General features: G+C 53.0%; 1 protein-coding gene across 6 annotated transcripts in view; it reads right to left on the bottom strand.

Moving 5' to 3' along the window:
• LOC134530802 (DNA topoisomerase 2-binding protein 1-A) overlaps window positions 1-650 on the bottom strand; it is a 106,284-nt gene extending 105,634 nt beyond the window's left edge. For 4 of the 6 annotated variants that reach the window (XR_010074873.1, XM_063366016.1, XM_063366039.1 and 1 more), the window contains exon 1: window positions 205-394. The gene's annotated coding sequence lies outside the window, so the exon portion shown is untranslated. Of the gene's footprint in view, window positions 1-204; window positions 402-587 lie in introns of those variants that run through there. The other 2 variants (XM_063366025.1, XM_063366048.1) reach the window with 2 other exon arrangements.
• Between the last annotated feature and the right edge of the window lie 17,430 nt (window positions 651-18,080).

Genomic DNA, 18,080 nt, shown 5'->3' with positions numbered 1-18,080 from the left:
CTTGCTTGTCACTACACGAAAACCCTATAGTATTTAATTAATCTTTACATTAACAAAAATAATTAAAATTCCATCACAAGTATTTACAAAACCAAACAACCTAATACAAAAAAAAAATTTTAATGGGTTGAAGTTGCATGATAGTTTTGTAGACGTTGAGCTGTACCATAAGGGTGACGTTTCAATTGTCACACACATACTAACCTAACACCACGAAAGGCTTCAACTCAATAAACTGATGAATTTAACTTTTCAAGGAGACTACCCTGTTTGCAAAATTCGGTTTTTGAGAAATATAACACCACCTTTCATAATTTTACTTTCAAATTGCGAAAATATAACAGATTGAATACTTAAAGTACAGTGTTATACTGAACGCAAATAACTTCCCGGGAAAATTGAACACTTAGAATAAACCAAGATGAGATATCCATATCCCACAGCGAGGAAAATGTTTTTTTTTTTTACGTGATAATGGCTTACAGCCTGAAGCCCACGGCCATACGGTAATTTGTCCTTATCCGAATCGTTAGCATATTTTATCAATCAAATCTCCGTACCTATGTAAATTAACACCCATGCCTTACCTGAGACTCGAAACCAGAAAGCCTCGCACCGCAAGCCGGTGTGCATCCGACTGCGCTACAGAGGTCGGCAAGGGGAATATGTGTATCTTATCTCCATGGGGAACAACCGGTCCATTCCGTGGTCCGAACAGTTACGAATCTCAACGAAGTTCGCTTGTATAAATTTAGTAACACCTATTAGAGGATTTAGGATGGTATTCAAATTTATGTCTTGCACAATTCCTTCGTCAAGAAATTTGTATATGCATTCGTATTTAAATAATTGTGTGTCGTACTGCCATCAGCCGGGGTTTCGGGTGCGATTCCCGCGGCGAGTCTAAGGAGCTGTATGTGAAAATTGGGGTGTTTTCCGGAAGGGCGCCAGGCTAGCTCTGTCGTCTAACCGTGAGTGGGTCGATCGGCCCCAGCGTGTCCCCTAGACTCGGTGGCTTGACTTGGAAAGTAGCGACGGCCGGGTTAATTCCTGCACCGTAGAAAAAAAACTGACCCGGAGTCGCATGGAGAGTTGCGTTGAAAAAGGTTGACACCGCCGTCAGTGCTCCCTCTGAGAGCACAGGACGTTATGTGTCCTCAACACCTGATCAGTGCCACGCCTCGAACGCGCCCGTGCGCGCAACATAGTGCAGTGCCCCGAACGGCGTGACGTCAGTCACGGCCCCCTACGTGTGCAAAGCGCCCGGCCGGGTGTGGCACTGCGCAATTAAATAATTTGTTCATGCATTTGACAAGATAAACAAAAACTAATACTTGTAAAATAACTAATAATTAATGTTAATTTAATAATCATTTTGTAAACTGGGATCATTCACAAAACTGGCCGAAATCATCTTCCCGCGCTCCGCAGTTTCCCGCGGAATTTTCCCCCCTCCCTGGCCCCGGCGGCCAGGGAGGTTAGGCAGTCGCCATCCAGCACTCGCCCGGGCCGGCAGCCCACGCACAGGGAGCCCTCAATTTTCGCGCCAACATCACCAGTCACTGCAATAGGTAATTATAGCCAAATCGTTTTAATTCAGCTCCCCGGTCGGCCCAAATCGGCCGTTCGAGACTCCGCGCGGTCCTTTAATAAAATGTGCAGTCCGACACCGGACTTTTCGTGTACTACGTAAATGATTAGGTGACCCATCGTGGCACCCGCGCCTCACGCTTGTGAAATCCCACATCGGGAATTAGTTAATCGCCCCCGCAGGGCGGCACTGCGCCAAATGCGAATCTAAACATTCAGACGAGTCATTAACTGGGACGTGCCACGGTCACGTGTGTGATATCCTGCAGGATTCCACCGCGCCCGTACCCAGCGTAACGTGGCCCTCGCCACCTCGCGGAGTAGCCGCAATTAGTTAACCCACTGAGTGGAACACTTTATCTAGACCCGAACCCGGGATTAATCACAGTGACTATTGTGTAGTGTTTTGTATTGAGTAATTTTGTATGACCAATCTCCCCACGCATTTCACGTTGCGTTCCGCAGACTTTCACGTAGGTAGGAACAGACTTATCGTCCACCCGAGCATTCCACTGGCAATTCGCCGGGAACGACCCCTATCAACGTACTTGCCACCGGGTTACCGTGTGGCCGTAACAAGTCCGCCAATAGAGGGTGGCGTGCGTGGAGCTTAGGCCGACGATGAAGCGGCCAGTTACGTGAGCGTGTAACGTGTAAAGTGTGCGACGGAATAAACCAGCTAAAAGTACGTATGTGTTTTTATTAATAAGGCATCCTGGGAGACCGAAACAGCCCGGGGAGTCCTTTGTCGACACGTCCCTGCCTGTAGCCACAAGGCCAAGAACCCCGCCCTTGAGATTAAAATTCATCGAACATATCAAATTCACGTAAAATTCAGATCAGGCAACGGGGATGGCGTCAAGGTATTTGGTGATGACTATAGTTACCAGTCGTGAAGAATCAGAGACAAAACTGGAAGGCTCCCCACGGTGCGCGCACGTCCACTCCAGGCCGCGAGCTGATCATAACTGCCTCAAGGGTTGGCGTGCGGAGGGGGGGACACTCCCTCCATGCACCAAGGTTACGCCGCTCATCTCCTCTGGGTGGAGACTTGGCGAGTGGAGCGTTCCGCCAGCAGGAGCTAGTACTGCGGGCTGAGGCCTGGCTAATGGTCGTCGGTCGGTATGACGTCAAACGCCCCCCCGCCACTGAAGAAGCCCGGCCTTGCATGCGATCAGACTCTGCGGAGGTTTGCACCCCTAGCATGTCGTTGACTCCCCATCCTGGCACCTGGGGTGGCTGTGGCTGGTGGGGCCACGTGGAGGCGTGATGAGGTAAGTGGTGGTGTGCAGTGTTGTGGTCATGTGGTGGTGTTTTGTGGTGGCCTAGTTTTTACAGCATGTCCAGGCTATTGGGGATCAGGGCAGTCGCAGGTGGTAGTGCGTGTCCACTGGTGGTCGAGTTTCCTCCGTCGTGCCCTTAGGGTTGCGGGGGCCGCGGTAGCCCCTCTGGGCCCTCCCGAGGTCGTACTCGGCCAGGTACCCCGGGGGCCGCCTGTCCCTGGCAGGTCTCGTCACTTGGCGTGTGGGCGGTTCGTCGGGTTCTCCTGGTGGGTTGTGAGGCGTCAGAGTGGTGGTCGTGGTGGTGTTGTTGTGGTCTTTCATCGGGGTTGTACGGCGGTTGCTCGCATCGTGGATGTTGGATGGCCCGCTAGAGTAAGGTTGCCTCCTTCGTTCGGGTATACCCGGGGTTTCTCCTGCCTCGTCGTCGGGTTCCTCCACGACGGATGTTGTGCACTCAGGTAGGGTTGCCGCCTCCTCCTCTGATGCGTGGGCGATCACTGGCCCAGCCGCACAGAGTTGTAGTTGTTGTCCGGCGGCACCGAGTACCACGTCGTCGGGTTCATCGACGACGATGGCGGTGTCTCCCAATAGGCCCTCCGGGTCGCTCAGTGAGACGTCGGTGATGGTCACCTGTTCGTGGCGGGTCATCAATCCCGGTTGGCGTGACGTTGTCGTCTCGTGCGTGGGATCTTGTGCGTCACTTGGTGTTTCCAGGTCGTCGAGGGCCTCTTCTGGTCTCCTGGTTCGGATGTCATGGTCATGCTCTCCGGTAGCCGGTTCGGGCTCGTCTGCTACCGGTTGTTCGTCGTCGTGCATGTCGTCGTGTCTCGTCGTGGTCGGGTTCCCCTGGCATCAGCTCACCCGGTGTCGTGGCCAGTCGTAGATTGTCGCGGTGTATCTTCCAGATGCGTCGCCCCCCGAGTCTGACCAGATATGCGGTCCTGCCCACACATCTCTGGATTTGGTAAGGCCCACTGCAGAGCGGTGCCAATCCAGCGCAGTAGTTGTGGAGGGCTGCCGACAGCGGGTGGACGCGGGCATAGACTTGGTCTCCCGCTCGGACTAGGGGTGGCTCCCGTGTGGTCTTGGGGGTGATCTTCTGCGAGTAGGTCATTTGCCATCGTCGTGCATCTTCATACATGTCTGTCCTGCGCTGGACACGTTCCTCCATCCCTTCTCCGTTGTGCGGCGTCCCATGGGTGGCCCATTCGCCTGGGAGGTGCAGGTTACTTCCTTGCACCATCTCGGCGGGCATGTGGCTGGTGGCTGCGTTCACACGACGGCAGATGCAGAACAGGGCGTCGGCGAGGTGTTGGTCCCACTTCGAGTGGTCGTCAGTCAGTCGGAGTCGGAGTTGGATCTTCAAGTCCTGGTTCCTGCGCTCGGTGGGGTTGGCTCTGGGATGGTAAGCTGGGGTGGTGTGGTGCTGGATATGCACCCGCGCGCACCACTCCTGCCATTGCTTGCCGATAAACTGGCTGCCATTATCGGTCAAGGCCGACTGTGGGTAGCCCCACCGAGGCAGGAACTCCTGCGTCATGAGGTGGATGATAATGTACGCCCTGGCATTGCTGCACGGATATGCCTCTGTCCACCTTGTGAACATATCCGTCACGACGAGTATGAACCTCTTCCCTCTGGGCGACCTGGGGTAGGGCCCCATCAGGTCGAGTGCGATGGTCTGGAAGGCGTGGGTCAGTTGTCGCGGGTGCTGTTGCTGCTCCTCGTCGCGTCGGCGCGCCTTGCGGACCTGGCAGACCTCGCACTCCCGGACGTACTCCCTCACATCCCGCGCCACACCGGGCCAATGGTAGTGTTGGGAGACCACGTGTCGTGTCTGGTCTGTACCGGGGTGTCCTGCCAGGTCGTGGTCGTGGTAGAACCTCAAGAACCTCGCGCGCCTCGGGAGGCATGTAGGTATTACACGACCCAGTCTCTCCAAGCACTCGGTGCATGATCCGGCCGTCCTGGTCACTCCACGTCGAGTGTAGTTCGTCTCTGGCTTGTTGTCGTCGTCGGGTCATTTTGGTTGATTGATGTTGAGCGGTCATGACCCGTTGGTCGACGTCAGTTGCAGTGTCAGGTGGTGGGTCGGTTTGGTTGGCGTTGGTCGTGATCCGTAAACAGGTGTTTAGTGGCGAGAGGTGTTCGGTGTTGGGACCGGGCGGCAGCATATCTCCCCACTCCTCCACGTCGATGACCTTGTGTTGGTCGCTCGGTTGCCGCGACAGGGCGTCTGGCAGCTGGTTTTCTCGCCCTGGCACGTGCTCCACCACGAAGTCGAATGACTAGAGGAGTAATGCCCACCGTATGAGTTTCCCTTTTCTGCCCTGCATTGTCTGAAGCCAGGTGAGGCAGCGGTTGTCGGTACAGAGAGTAAAGGTCCGGCCTTCGAGATGCGGCCAGTACTTTTTTACTGCCCATATCACTGCCAAACACTCCTGCTCATTGCTGTGGTATCTACCATCAGCAGGCCCGAACTTTGCGCTGGCGTACTCCACTACGTGCTTGTCCCCTAGGTGGTCAACTTGAAACTGAACGGCGCCTACCCCTAAGGCGCTGGCATCTGTCTGCAGGATGAGTGGGCATTCAGGGTCAATACGCGCAAGGGTGTGGCAGCGAGTGAATGCGCTCTTCACCTCCTCGAACGCAAGTTGCATATCACTGCTCCAGTGGTAGCACCTTTGCGGTGACAGCAGGTCGGTGAGGGGTGCGATTACCCGGGAGAAATCGGGTATGTATACCCTCAGCCAATTGATCAGACCGATAAACCTTTAGAGCTGCTTCCTCGTACGTAGGGCCTCCGCGGTCGCGCCATTTGCCATCAGCCGGGGTTTCGGGTGCGATTCCCGTTGCGAGTCTAAGGAGCTGTATGTGAAAATTGGGGTGTTTTCCAGGAGGGCGCCAGGCTAGCTCTGTCGTCTAACCGTGAGTGGGTCGATCGGCCCCAGCTTGTCCCCTAGACTCGGTGGCTTGACTTGGAAAGTAGCGACGGCCGGGTTAATTCCTGCACCGTAGAAAAAAAACCGACTCCGTGTCGCATGGGGAGTTGCGTTGAAAAAGGTATTTGGTGATGACTAAAGTTACCAGTCGTGAAGAATCAGAGACAAAACTTGAAGGCTTCCCACGGTACGCACACGTCCGCTCCTGTCCGCGAGCTGATCTGAACTGCCTCAGGGGTTGGCGTGCGGAGGGGGAGACACTCCCTACATGCGCCAAGGTTACGCCGCTCGTCTCCTCTGGGTGGAGACTTGGCGAGGGGTGCATTCCGCCAGCAGGAGCTAGTACTGCGGGCTGAGGCCGGGCTAATGGCCTTCGGTCGGTACGACGTCAGTACATGTTGCTTAAGATTGTCTGAAGTGGTGGCAAAAAATAAAAACTTGCCTTGATGAAGACCCCCTTATTTTAGTCCCATACATCAAATTTCTGAGAGGGCATTCTCCTGTCTTATAATCGTTGTTTGAGAACACCATTGCAAATGCATGATTCATAGTAGCTGAGACTGTATGCTAATAGGTGTTACATACTACGGAATGATAATTGGGGAATTCTGGATTTACTGAAATGTTAACTGGTGTGGGGGTTTAACTGTGGGGTGGATGAAGGAAGCTGGTTACATTCACTGGGTGGTGATGATGATGATGATTTAGTAAACAGTGAGGGGCTTCATTGTGCTGACGTCGTCCGACCGAAGGCCACCCTAAAGCCCGACCTGCAACCGCCAGTATCCAACCCCGCTAACGGAACGCGCCCCTAGCCATGGCCCACCCGAGTCAGGCGAGCACCGCAGTACTTAGGTATTTCAACGCCCTTCATTAATTGGTAAGAAAAACCAAGCCAGGTATACAGTAAATTCACCAAACATTAACAAACACGCCACATTAAATTAGTAACATCATGCAACACAAGTGCGACGTAGAAGTGCCCGGGTCACTCACGTGTAGCTTTCTACTAAAACATCTGTGAGTGCAACCCTTGCGGCCTTTTGCCTAAATTCAGTTGTGAAATATGTGACGTAACTCAAACTGCCCCAAATTAGCATTATCATTCGCCACTGGAGTAGTTATCAAGAAACAGACAGTCTCCATCTTAACTCTAATATTCAAACTTATTTTAAACAAACTCATTAAATGTCATTTCTAAAACATATATAGATATTAAATTAATCATTATGTTTTATTATGTGAATTTAGAGCCACTTAAATTTATTTAATTATATAGATTTTTTCGAATAACGGAACTTTGGAAACTCTGACGCGACAGGGAGCTCACCCCTCTCCTCGCGTCAGGGCCAGATGCCAGTACAGTGCGACTCGCGGACCGGGATGGACGCACGTTCCACGGGGAGCCATCATCTTTCACATTCATCGAACTTCAATCTGGTAATTATAGTCACAACCGAAACCTTTTTTTAAATACTCGCCGTGTGCGCCCGGTCCTTTTCCGGTGTAGGGCCTAACCCAGCCGCGTCAATTTAACACTCCCCACACAATGCATTACATGGGGCCCTGCAATATCCGGTGACGCCGTTCCCGCTACCTCTGACTATTTAGACGTGATTTTTGCTTGGGTTTGTGATCTCAAGGAAGGTTCGGCCTTGTGGCTAGAGGTAGGGGTTAATGCAGTGGGGCCGCCCGAGCTGTTATAGTCACTCGGGACGCCTGAATAATAACACAAAGTTTCTGGAAGATATTTGGTGAATTTAATACAGCACAGCCCAATACATGTTGCTGCCCGTTCTGGCCGTAACGGTTTGCCCGACGCGACTAGTCTCACGCGCAGCTCACTTCCTCAGTGGCGGCTCACGATTTTAATGCGCGTAAGGGGCGGACTTGTACACATGATGCGACAGTTACAAAAATACACTCTAACATGACGAACGATCTCTTGACGAACAATACACTTCACTACTACCTAACACTTAATAAACTGGGCTAGTGGCACGTAGGCCCGTGTCTCCGGTGACTCTACGAGTTACCTAGATGTGTCCCAGGGACTGATTCGTTAGTACATTTGGCGGCATAATGCCGTGCAGCGGTGATACCTAAACTCTAACATGACAAATTACACTTTGACGAACAAATATTTCACTACTACATAACACTTAATAAACTGGGCTAGTGGCACGTAGGCCCGTGTCTCTGGCGACTCTACGTGATCTCTGGATGTGTCCCAGGGACTGATTCGTTAGTACGTTCGATGGCACGTGTCGCCTGCTGGCTGCCCCGTGCGGGCTAAAACTAAGTAGCTGGTAGCTAAGTTAGGCGTGAAGCGCCGACGTAAAGTCTCGTAAATTTCCCACAGTACTTATGTATTACGTAGAACACTCATCTTGGAGCACTGATTTAATTAAGTTAAATACCTCATGGTAGATTGAGGCCGACCACGGAACTGTACGTTAAAGTTTATGAAGATATTACACTATTAAAAACTACATGTCGGTGAAAGCAAAGGTTAATGGTTCCGCGTTGCGCGTAGGCTGCCGGCCTGTCGGAGCTCCTGAAGGACACTAACGGTGTCACTGCGCGCGACCCCCCTCCCCTGCCAGCCCTCTCGCGGAAACGTGTGAATTTCGCGGGAAACTGAACCGGCCAGGTTCGGGACAAATCGCACAGTGAAACATGATTTTGCAAGGACTGAAATATTAATTGATGGAAAATAATGTTTAATAAAACCTGTGAAAAAATGTACATAAATTAATTTGTTGTAGTGCGGCGGAGGGATATGCCACACCCGGCCGGATCCTTCCGCCGGCGCAGCACTCGTTGCATGGCGTTCGCCTCGTCGCACGAACTACACTTTGCTGCGCGCACGAGCGCGTTCGGTGCACACGCTTTTGCGAGACGTTGATGAGGCATAGCGGTCTATGCGACATAGAGGAGCATTGGCGGTCGGCGTCAACGGCACGGGCCGACTCCCGCCACCATAGAACTTTACTTAATTTCTTAGTGCACAGGCACTAACTACATCAAAGCGTAGACGTGTTCTTAATTTAATAGCGAGCCGCGGTCCACACAGGTGGGCCCGCGCGTCGCTGCTTACCAATTACGGGATTAGCCGACTCTAATCGAACACTCTCCCTCAGCTGTAACTGGCGTGAGGGCATAATGTCAGTGACGGCGCGTCAGAGTGCATAGTGTGTAATGGACAGTGTTTTTTCTATTAGGGAATTTGTGTGACTGTAAGTGCCGTGTAGCTGTAACCTTCGGGCGGTGGATAGTCCAAGAGTCGGCAATTAAGGCAATCCTTGGTTTGGTGTTACCTTACCTACCCGGGCTCTGGCAAAGCTGTAACCTGCGGGCGGGGGAGATGCTGATATTGAAGCACTCAAGGTCATCCAAGTCCGGATTAGGGGGTGCTCTCTCGCGATGAGGCTGCCTGGGAAAACACTATACCTGAAGATGAAGGGTGCCACGGGACTGATCCTTTACTGTGATAGTTCCCTGCTGAGATTTCCTCTAATGGCTCAGGATCAGGATTGGAGTAGGAAAACGTGGTGGTAGTGGTCCTCCTATGCTTGGAGAACACTCCGAAGGGTCCCCACCCTGTTGACGAGTGGAAGTGTTGAGCTGCTTAAGCTCGGGTACTAGCCTGCTGAGCTAGTAGAGGTTGGATAGGCCTCAGCTGGATCACGAGTAACTGGGTGACCGAGGGGTCCCAGGGATGTGATAGGTATGGTTCCGTGTCGTTGCTACTCAGATCCCTCAGAGGGGGTTAGCTCTGTGGAGGTCTGGGGGTGGACGGCGGAGCTGAGGGTGCATCGGTGGGGCCGAAGTTGGGATGGGTCTCCTCAACCTCTCGACCTAGCTGGGCACTTCTCAGTAACATGCCGCGATTAGAAATGGCGTATCCCTTTCTCGGTTTTAGGAACCCATGTCAGACTCTGGTAACAGTGTCAGGCATGTAAAAGAACCATCTTCCTCCTAACCAGGATTATGCCCAAATGGGATTATCTGCCTGGGGGAGTGTCGATGAATTGAGATGAGATGTGAATCTATTCAATTGTAAGTGCCGTGTAGTTTACCAACGGTATTAAAGCCCACTCCGCACCCTCTGTGCGAGACGTGTGAACGACTGCAAAATCGTGTACATTATTTCTAAAACCTCACCATTCCAGTTGAGGACCAGCATCCTATGCTGTGTAGGGCCAGTGGGGCAACAAGCATTAGGGATCCCTAGCTTCATTACCACTACCGCAGTTCCTAGTGGGCCACGCAGGGGCCTTCGAACCTCACGACCTACCTCGTGGCTAACTCCCACGTTAGCCTGGCGCCCTCCCAGACACGTTTCCCCGCAACAGAACAGCCTTCCCGCTAGGAACACCGCCGAGTCTCGAACACGAGAACCCGGGCGACAGCAGTGCATGGATGCTGCAAGCCCCAGTGGTGGGTGAAGGAGAACTGACCAGGTTCCTAGTTGTTGCACACTACAAGGAGCCAGCTTCGCACACAATTTTGCTGTGTTAATTGGAGTATGTATGGCCAAGTTTTAAGCGTGATAGCACTAATTCAAGAAGCAATTTCTAACATGGCTCGATTAAGCAGGTAAACAATTAACAAGTACAGTTACATGCTGGTCAGCTGCCGTGCGGGTGGCAATATATCCCTCTATGTGCCGTCTGTTCGCGATGCTGCACTATGCTGCACTTGCATTACAATGTACGGATTCGTGCTCCCATCACTTTGTACACACACCCTTCTCAAACAGCATATTAATGGCGTCTGTGAGCAGAGGGAGCACCGACAATCAACATTTCTTTGACAAATTATTTATCTTGTAACAAGCTTGTTACAACAAGAAATTTATTTTGGTCAAATCTAAGATTGACTTAAGCTCTATGTGTTAGGCTTGAATGATAAGTCTAATTCAGATAAATAACCAGCTTTCAGCAGAATGTAGTAGATTGTGTTCAATAAATGGAGACTTTTTTAGTTAATAAATATTGTATAAAATTGAATAAAGTGAAATTAGGTTCATTGGCATGATGCAGAGAAGTCAGATAGATGTTGACGTGAACCCCGCTACCTCTAATAAAATTTTCGTAATTTTAGTATTGTTCGAAATCTCAGGGTAGGTTCGGCCTTGTGGCTAGAGGTAGTGGTTCGACACAGTAGGCCCCCCCCCGAGCTGTTTAGGCCACTCTGGACGCCTGAAAATAACAAGAAAAGACTAACTAATGTCTGATTAATTTATTACGTCACAGCCCTATACAGAGTGCTGCCCGTCCTGGCCGTAACGGTTGTCCCGAATTGAATTGTCACATGGGTGACCACTCTCTCAGTGGTGGCTCACGATTTTATTCCCCGGTAATGTCATACACTTGGAAACGATGCGGTGATTACAAAACAAACCCTAACATGATACTACAATCCTGATTAAAAATTACACTGCACAATTACAAATTACGTAGTACACTGGGCTAAGATCACGTAGGCCCGTAACTCCGGCGATACTACCTGACTCTTAGGCCTGTCCCAGAAATTGATGCGTTAGTACGTTTAAATGTACGTTTTGCCTAATGGCTGCCTCGTGCGGGCTGCATCTAGTTAGCCTGTTGGCTAGATTATCGCGTAAGGCGCCAAAGTAACATCTCGTAGTTCACACACAGTTGTTACGTATTAAAACAAACGCTCGTCGAGGCCGACCACGGAACTGAAAGATAAAGGTTTGCGAAAAATTAGAACTATTGAAACTACATAGGTATCAGTGAAAATAAGAATTGCTGGTCCTGTTGCCGTCACCCGACCTCTGTGAAAGGTCCGGGGGGTACCTGACGGGCGCTACGGGCGTCGCGATGCTCTTGTTGTCCAGAGGGGCGCCAGGCTAGCGGGCTGCTAGGCCGTTGATGTTGGGTCGTGGGTACTCTGCCCCTATGTGCCCCGCCAGGTACACGGCTTGAATGTAACCTGAATGGCTCTCCCTTGACTGTGAAGGCCGCTCGGCCGTGTGGAGGACGGGAGACTACGGAAAATTAGTGTACACGAGTTGGTGAGAATTACCTTTAATTTAGTCCCGCTACAAAACACTCTCACCAACACTTGGCGACGTCTAGCCGTTACACAATTAACACAAAAAAACATAACACTACGCGACACTAATGGTTACCGCGGCAGTCTCGCGGGGCGTGGGTCGATGCTCGCTGGAGACGGCCAGCACCGAAAGTTAACTGGTGCCGGTGCTGGGGGGGTGGGGGGTCGATGAGCGGGCTCCTAAGTTCGGCGAAACACTTACATGAGTGATACAATACGCAGCGCGGTATCACGATGAAGACGGTCGGGATAGGCCCGGTTCCGTAAAATACGCGCCGAGTCGATGTGGGCAGCGAAGAATTAACAAAAGGTTTTAAATTTAAAGATTTAGTACAGAATAAAAAATAATCAATGAAAGTGACGCCTTCTGCCTTCTGCCAAGGTGATTTTGAGGGTGTGGAGTTGCTTCTGGGCGCCAACTAGCAATAATAGCTACGTGCTAGTGCGTAGCCGAGACTCTAGACTCAGGGCGTGACGTCGCCACGTGGCCGGCAGGCAGTAAGGGTCGTTCCATCAGAGTTACCCCCGGCTGTTTTAGCCACCAGGGACGCTATACTACGGGCGTTGTAACAAATACGCGGGGGCTCAATTCAAAGTGATTTATTGTCAGGCACGCTATACATGCGCTGCGTCGTGCATGACCCGCTTACTGGGAGCCGCGCTCTACAGGACACGTTTCTGATGAGCTGAAAACTCACGCAATTCTGGTAGAGATAGCAAGGGCGGAGGTCGAGAGGCTCCGCGGGCGACTCACGTCTCGTCTCCTTGGAGGGCGGTGATTAACTGGCGATGTCTGTGACGTCCGCACGACTCCCCAGCCTCACTCCCGCGAAAAAGTGTCGTGTGCAAAAGTAATCCCGGGCCATGCACGCCGCCTGATCGCGCTAAAGTCCAGAATTACAATTAATATTTAAGCATAGTCATTACTTAATTAATATTGTTTTTTAGAGTGCTGAATGTTAATTTCAAAGTCCAGGTAATCAGGTCACCTAACAGAACCCCCGTGGTCGACTTTCGCGCGGGCGACAGTCGATTAGGCAGGGCAGCTTACGTTCGAGGCGTTGCACCACCCTGCACCCAGGTGCGTTCACGTCGTACACGCTCGGGGCGAGGCGGCGATGCGCCATTGCGGTCTGTGCGGATTCGAGGAGCACTAATGTTTGGCATCAAAAGAAACATAGATGCTGCCCACGGACACACGTCTGTTCCCGGCGCGGAGTGGTTGGAGACTGCTGAACATGGCCGCCTCGCAAGGAAGAGAAACTTTCTCTTCTTTGTGAGTCGGCGTCAAAAAACTTATATTAATTGAATTTACTCTATTACCAGTTAAAGCATGTTCCAGGTGCCCAATTAAAATGTAGCACCTGGTGATTGGGTGCTTAAGGCTTAACAATGGTTTTAATGTATTTAATTATTTAAATTGTGACATTAAGTTGGGGACTGTAAATTTACTAACATATTGTCCCACTGCGAATTGTTTTAGAGGGATTCCTCCTATTCTGACTTGATCATAGTCACGGGTATTTTAATTAAGGCCAGTGGTCGCGGTGACTGTTAATGAGGTTTGTTGTCTGCTCCGTGCGTGGTGTACTCGCCCGGAGTGGCTACGACGCACTTATTACATGTCGGGTAGTTAGTAATTTCGTACTAATGGCTTTTCCCTTAATTGAATTATGGGTTCGAGCCTCCGGGGTTCCGTACCTTTAAATTTCATTATGTCTATTGGGGTCACGCCTGATGCGCTCGCCTGACTCAATCCGGCTGGGCAAGGGGCGCGCTCCGAAAACGGGATATGGTACTGGCGGTGCGGAGCACGGGCTTAACGGCCATGGTCGGTATGACGTCACTGTGTTGCGCGGAGGCTGCCGGCCTCTATGAGCTGCGGAAGGATGCTCCCGCTTTCACTGCCCGCGACTCCCCTTCCCCGCCTTCCCTCCCGCGGAAACGTGTGATTTTCGCGGGATACTGAACCGGGCAGGTTTGGGACAAGTCGCACGGTGAAACATAATTTTGAAGAAAATAAAGTGTTAAATAATGAAAATAATGTCTAATAATATCCTGTGAAAAATAAATACATACATTAAATTTGTTGTAGTTCGGTGGAGGGATATGCCACACCCAGCCGGATCTTTCCGTCGACGTAGCACTTGTTACCTGGCGTTCGCCCGTTGCACTTTCTACACTCCGGTGCGCGCCCGATCGCGTTCGGTGTACACGCATTCGTGATACGTTTATGAGGCATAGGGGTCTATGCGACAAAGAGGAGCATTGGCGGTCGGCGTAAGTGTATATAATGAAAGTAGAGCTTCCATCTATCTCAATGCCTGTGGTTTGACACTTTATTATAATAAATATAAGAATTAAATTTCTCATGTAAGAGAATAAAAGGTTACCTAGTTATAATAAAATAATAATGTTGTATTTAAATCAAATTATTTTATCACATTTATTCACTTCAATTTAATGCTCTGACGCCGTCCCCGCTACCTCTGAGTATTTAGACGTGATTTTGTTCAGTTCGTGATCTCAGGGAAGGTTCGGCCTTGTGGCTAGAGGTAGGGGTCAACGCAGTAGGGCCCCCCGAGCTGTTGAGGCCACTCGGGACGCCTGAATAATAACACAAAACCTCTTCAGATAGTTGGTGAATTTAATACAGCACAGCCCAATACATGGTGCTGCCCGTTCTGGCCGTAACGGTTTGCCCGACGTCTAGTCACACGCGCAGCTCACTTCCTCAGTGGCGGCTCACGATTCTTATGCGCGTGAGGGGCAGACTCGTATACGTGACGCGAAAGTTACAAAAGACACTCTGACATGGCACACGATATTTTGAAGCACAATACACTACACTAATACCTAGCTCTGGATAAACTGGGCTAGCAACACGTAGGCCCGTGTCTCCGGCGACTCTACGTGGTGACTAGGTGTGTCCCAGGGACTGAATCGTTATTAAGTTTGGTGGCGCACTGCAGTACGACGGTGATACATAAGCCCTGACATGACGAATTACACTTAGGCGAACAACTATTCCGCTAACACATTACACTTGATAAACTGGGCTAGCAACACGTAGGCCCGTGTCTCCGGCGACTCTACGTGGTGTCTAGGTGTGTCCCAGGGACTGAATCGTTATTAAGTTGGATGGCACGTGTCGCCTGCTGGCTGCCCCGTGCGGGCCAAAACTAAGTAGCCTGTAGGCTAGGTTGGGCGTGAAGCGCCGACGTAAAAACACATACTCTCCCCACAGTACTTACGTATGACGTAAACACTCATCTCGGAGCACTGATTGAATTAAGTTAAGTACCTCATGGTAAATTTAGGCCGACCGCGGAACTGTACAAAAGGTTGAAAAGAAATTACACTATGGAAAACTACATGTCGGTGAATGCAAAGGTTGAAGGTTCCGCGTTGCGCGCAGGCTGCCGGCCTGGTTGAGCTCTCGAAGGACACTAGCGGTGTCGCCGCGCGCGACCCCCCTCCCCCGCCTGCCCTCCCGCGGAAACGTGTGAATTTCGCGGGAAACTGAACCGGCCAGGTTCGGGACAAATCGCACATTGAAACATGATTTTGCAAAGACTTAATTATTAATTAATAAAAAATAATGTTTAATAAAATCCTGTGGAAAAACATAATTATAACAATTTGTTGTAGTGCGGCGGAAGGATATGCCACACCCGGCCGGATCCTTGCGCCGGTGTAGCACTCGTTGTATGGCGTTCGCCTCGTCGCACGAACTGCACTTTGCTGCGCGCACGGGCGCGTTCGGTGCACACGCTTTTGCGAGACGTTGATGAGGCATAGCGGTCTATGCGACAGAGGAGCATTGGTGGTCGGCGTCAAATGCCCCCCCTTCTCTGAGACCGCTATGTGCATCAACGCCTCGCTTCACACGCTGAGCACTTCACTGACGTTCGCCGCACTGCGAGCCCTACACTACGCGGCGGAGTGGTGGTGTGTTGTGATGTAAACATTCTGCCCTGAATACCTCTCCCACTCAATGAATGATAAGGGGTTACGCCCTGACCCGTGTCCTTTCCCCCCCTGGGACTGGGCAGCGACGTGCGCCTCTTCTAGCTCAATATGGTGACAAGTGGGTGGGGGGGTCAGTGTGGTCGGGGTGTGGCAGGGTGGTGGAATGGATGACGTGGGCGGGGGGAATGATAGGGGTCCGGCCACGAGTGTTGGCACACCTGGATCGCCCCTTACGGGCCGCGCCCGGGTGGAGTAGCTCGACGGGGACCTGGACCACTCGTAATCCGCCAGGTAGGCCGGGGGTCGGCGGGCCCTCTGTGGTCGTGTGGTGGGGACTGTGCTGGTAGGGGTCTCCACTGTGCAGAGTGTGGTAGGTCCCCTCGTGTCCGGTTGGGTGGTCGGGCAGCTCGCCTCCACGGCGGGGACAGGAGCGAACTCTACCGGCTCGCTGTCGTCCGCGCAGTACGTCCTGACCGGGGCCCGACGTCTGCGGGTGGGGCGCCTATCCCTACTGTCCGGCTCCTCCTCCCCCTCCTCGGGCTCGTCCACGGATACCCGGAACGTGGCGTCCGCCAGGCTGAGGTCCAGCGGCCACAGTGGCTCGACGTCCTCCTCCTCACAGACCTCCTCCCCCTCCTCGTCAGGAAACCAGACCAACGGATTCCCCACCTCCTCGGGGACGTGCGGAACTGTGGCCAGCGGCACCGGGGACCTGCTCGGGGTGTCCCGGAGGTCGGGTTGGTTGCACTCATGTGCCTGATCAGGGCTACCCACGTCTGTGTCGCCCGTGTGCATGTCCCCCCGGGTGGTGGGTTCAGGTGCTGCTCCTTCCCGCGGCGTATCTGTGGCTTCCTGGAGTGTGGGGGATGGTGAAGAGGGGGTCGTTGGGCCAACTCTGACCCCGTGCGCGACTACGCGCAGGTCGTCCCGGTGCACTTTAGCGGGCCGTCCCCTTGGCGTCCGGACCGCATAGGATGAGGGGCCCGTCCTCCACAGGACCTCCCGCGGCTCCGACCATCGAGGCGCCAACCCCGCACAAAAGTTACGCGCCCCGGACGACAAGTGGTGCTGCCTGACATATACCAGCTGACCTGGCTGGATGGGGGGTGGGGGGTGACTAGTCATGGGCGTGTGGGCCGCCAGGAATTGGGCCTGCCGTTGTCTGGCGTGCTCCCTCCCCTCCTCATGATTGGGGCGCGCCACCGTGCCCATGGCAACATCGGCCACCCTGCTTTCCCCGGGCAAAGCCAAGTTCTTCCCGTACAGAAGCTCGGCAGGGGAATGACCGGTGACAGCGTTGGTGCGGCGCCGGAGGCAATACAACAGCTTCGGCAGGTGGACGTCCCATTTGGAGTGGTCGTCCCCCAACCTCAGCCGCAGCTGCGCCTTGACCTCCTGGTTCCGCCTCTCAGTGGGGTTGGCCTGGGGATGGTAAATGGGGGTGGTGTGGTGGTCGAGACTCCAGCGGCGACAGTCAGCTCTCCAGCGCCTCCCGCTGAACTGACAGCCATTGTCCGTCAACAGCACGCGCGCAAAACCATACCGCGGGAATATCTCGTGGTCCAGCAGGGCGGCTATGGTTCCGGCGCGCACGTTGGACACCGGGAAGGCCTCGACCCACCGGGTGAAAATGTCTGTGATGACGACCAAGAACCTCCTTCCCCGGGTGGTCCGCGGGTAGGGCCCCATTATGTCCAGGGCCAGGGTGTGAAACGGGTCGCGGGGCCGTCGGGGGCGCTGCTGCTCCACCCCGTCAGACCGCCTCGTCTTCCTCTGCTGGCACTGCTGGCAGCGCCGCACCAGGTCCCGTACGTCCCGCGTCACCCCCGGCCAATGGAAGTTCTTACGGATGTCTAACTCGGTTTGGTGCGCACCTGGGTGTCCCGCCCGCTCGTGCGTGTGGTGGAAGCCCATGACCTGCTCGCGGGCACCGAGCGGCACATGAAGGCGCCAGGCGTCCATGTCCCCTGGTACCCGGGTCTCCAACACCCCGTCCACGCACCTGTGGTAGGGGTGAACCTGCTCCCCACATGACCGCACCTCGGCCTGTGTGGGGTCGTCTGTCCGCTGGGCCTGTTTCACGAATTCCACTAATCCGCTCAGGGTCTCCACAGGCAAGACGGCGGGATAATCGGGGGCCCTTGGGATGTGGAATAAAGTTGCGGGCGCCTCCCCTGGAGTGACCGGCGGCGCGACTCCCCCTGGC

The sequence above is a fragment of the Bacillus rossius genome, chromosome 1 (assembly GCF_032445375.1).
Source record: "Bacillus rossius redtenbacheri isolate Brsri chromosome 1, Brsri_v3, whole genome shotgun sequence".
Taxonomy (NCBI): domain Eukaryota; kingdom Metazoa; phylum Arthropoda; class Insecta; order Phasmatodea; family Bacillidae; genus Bacillus; species Bacillus rossius.
This window is presented reverse-complemented; position numbering and strand designations above follow the sequence as displayed.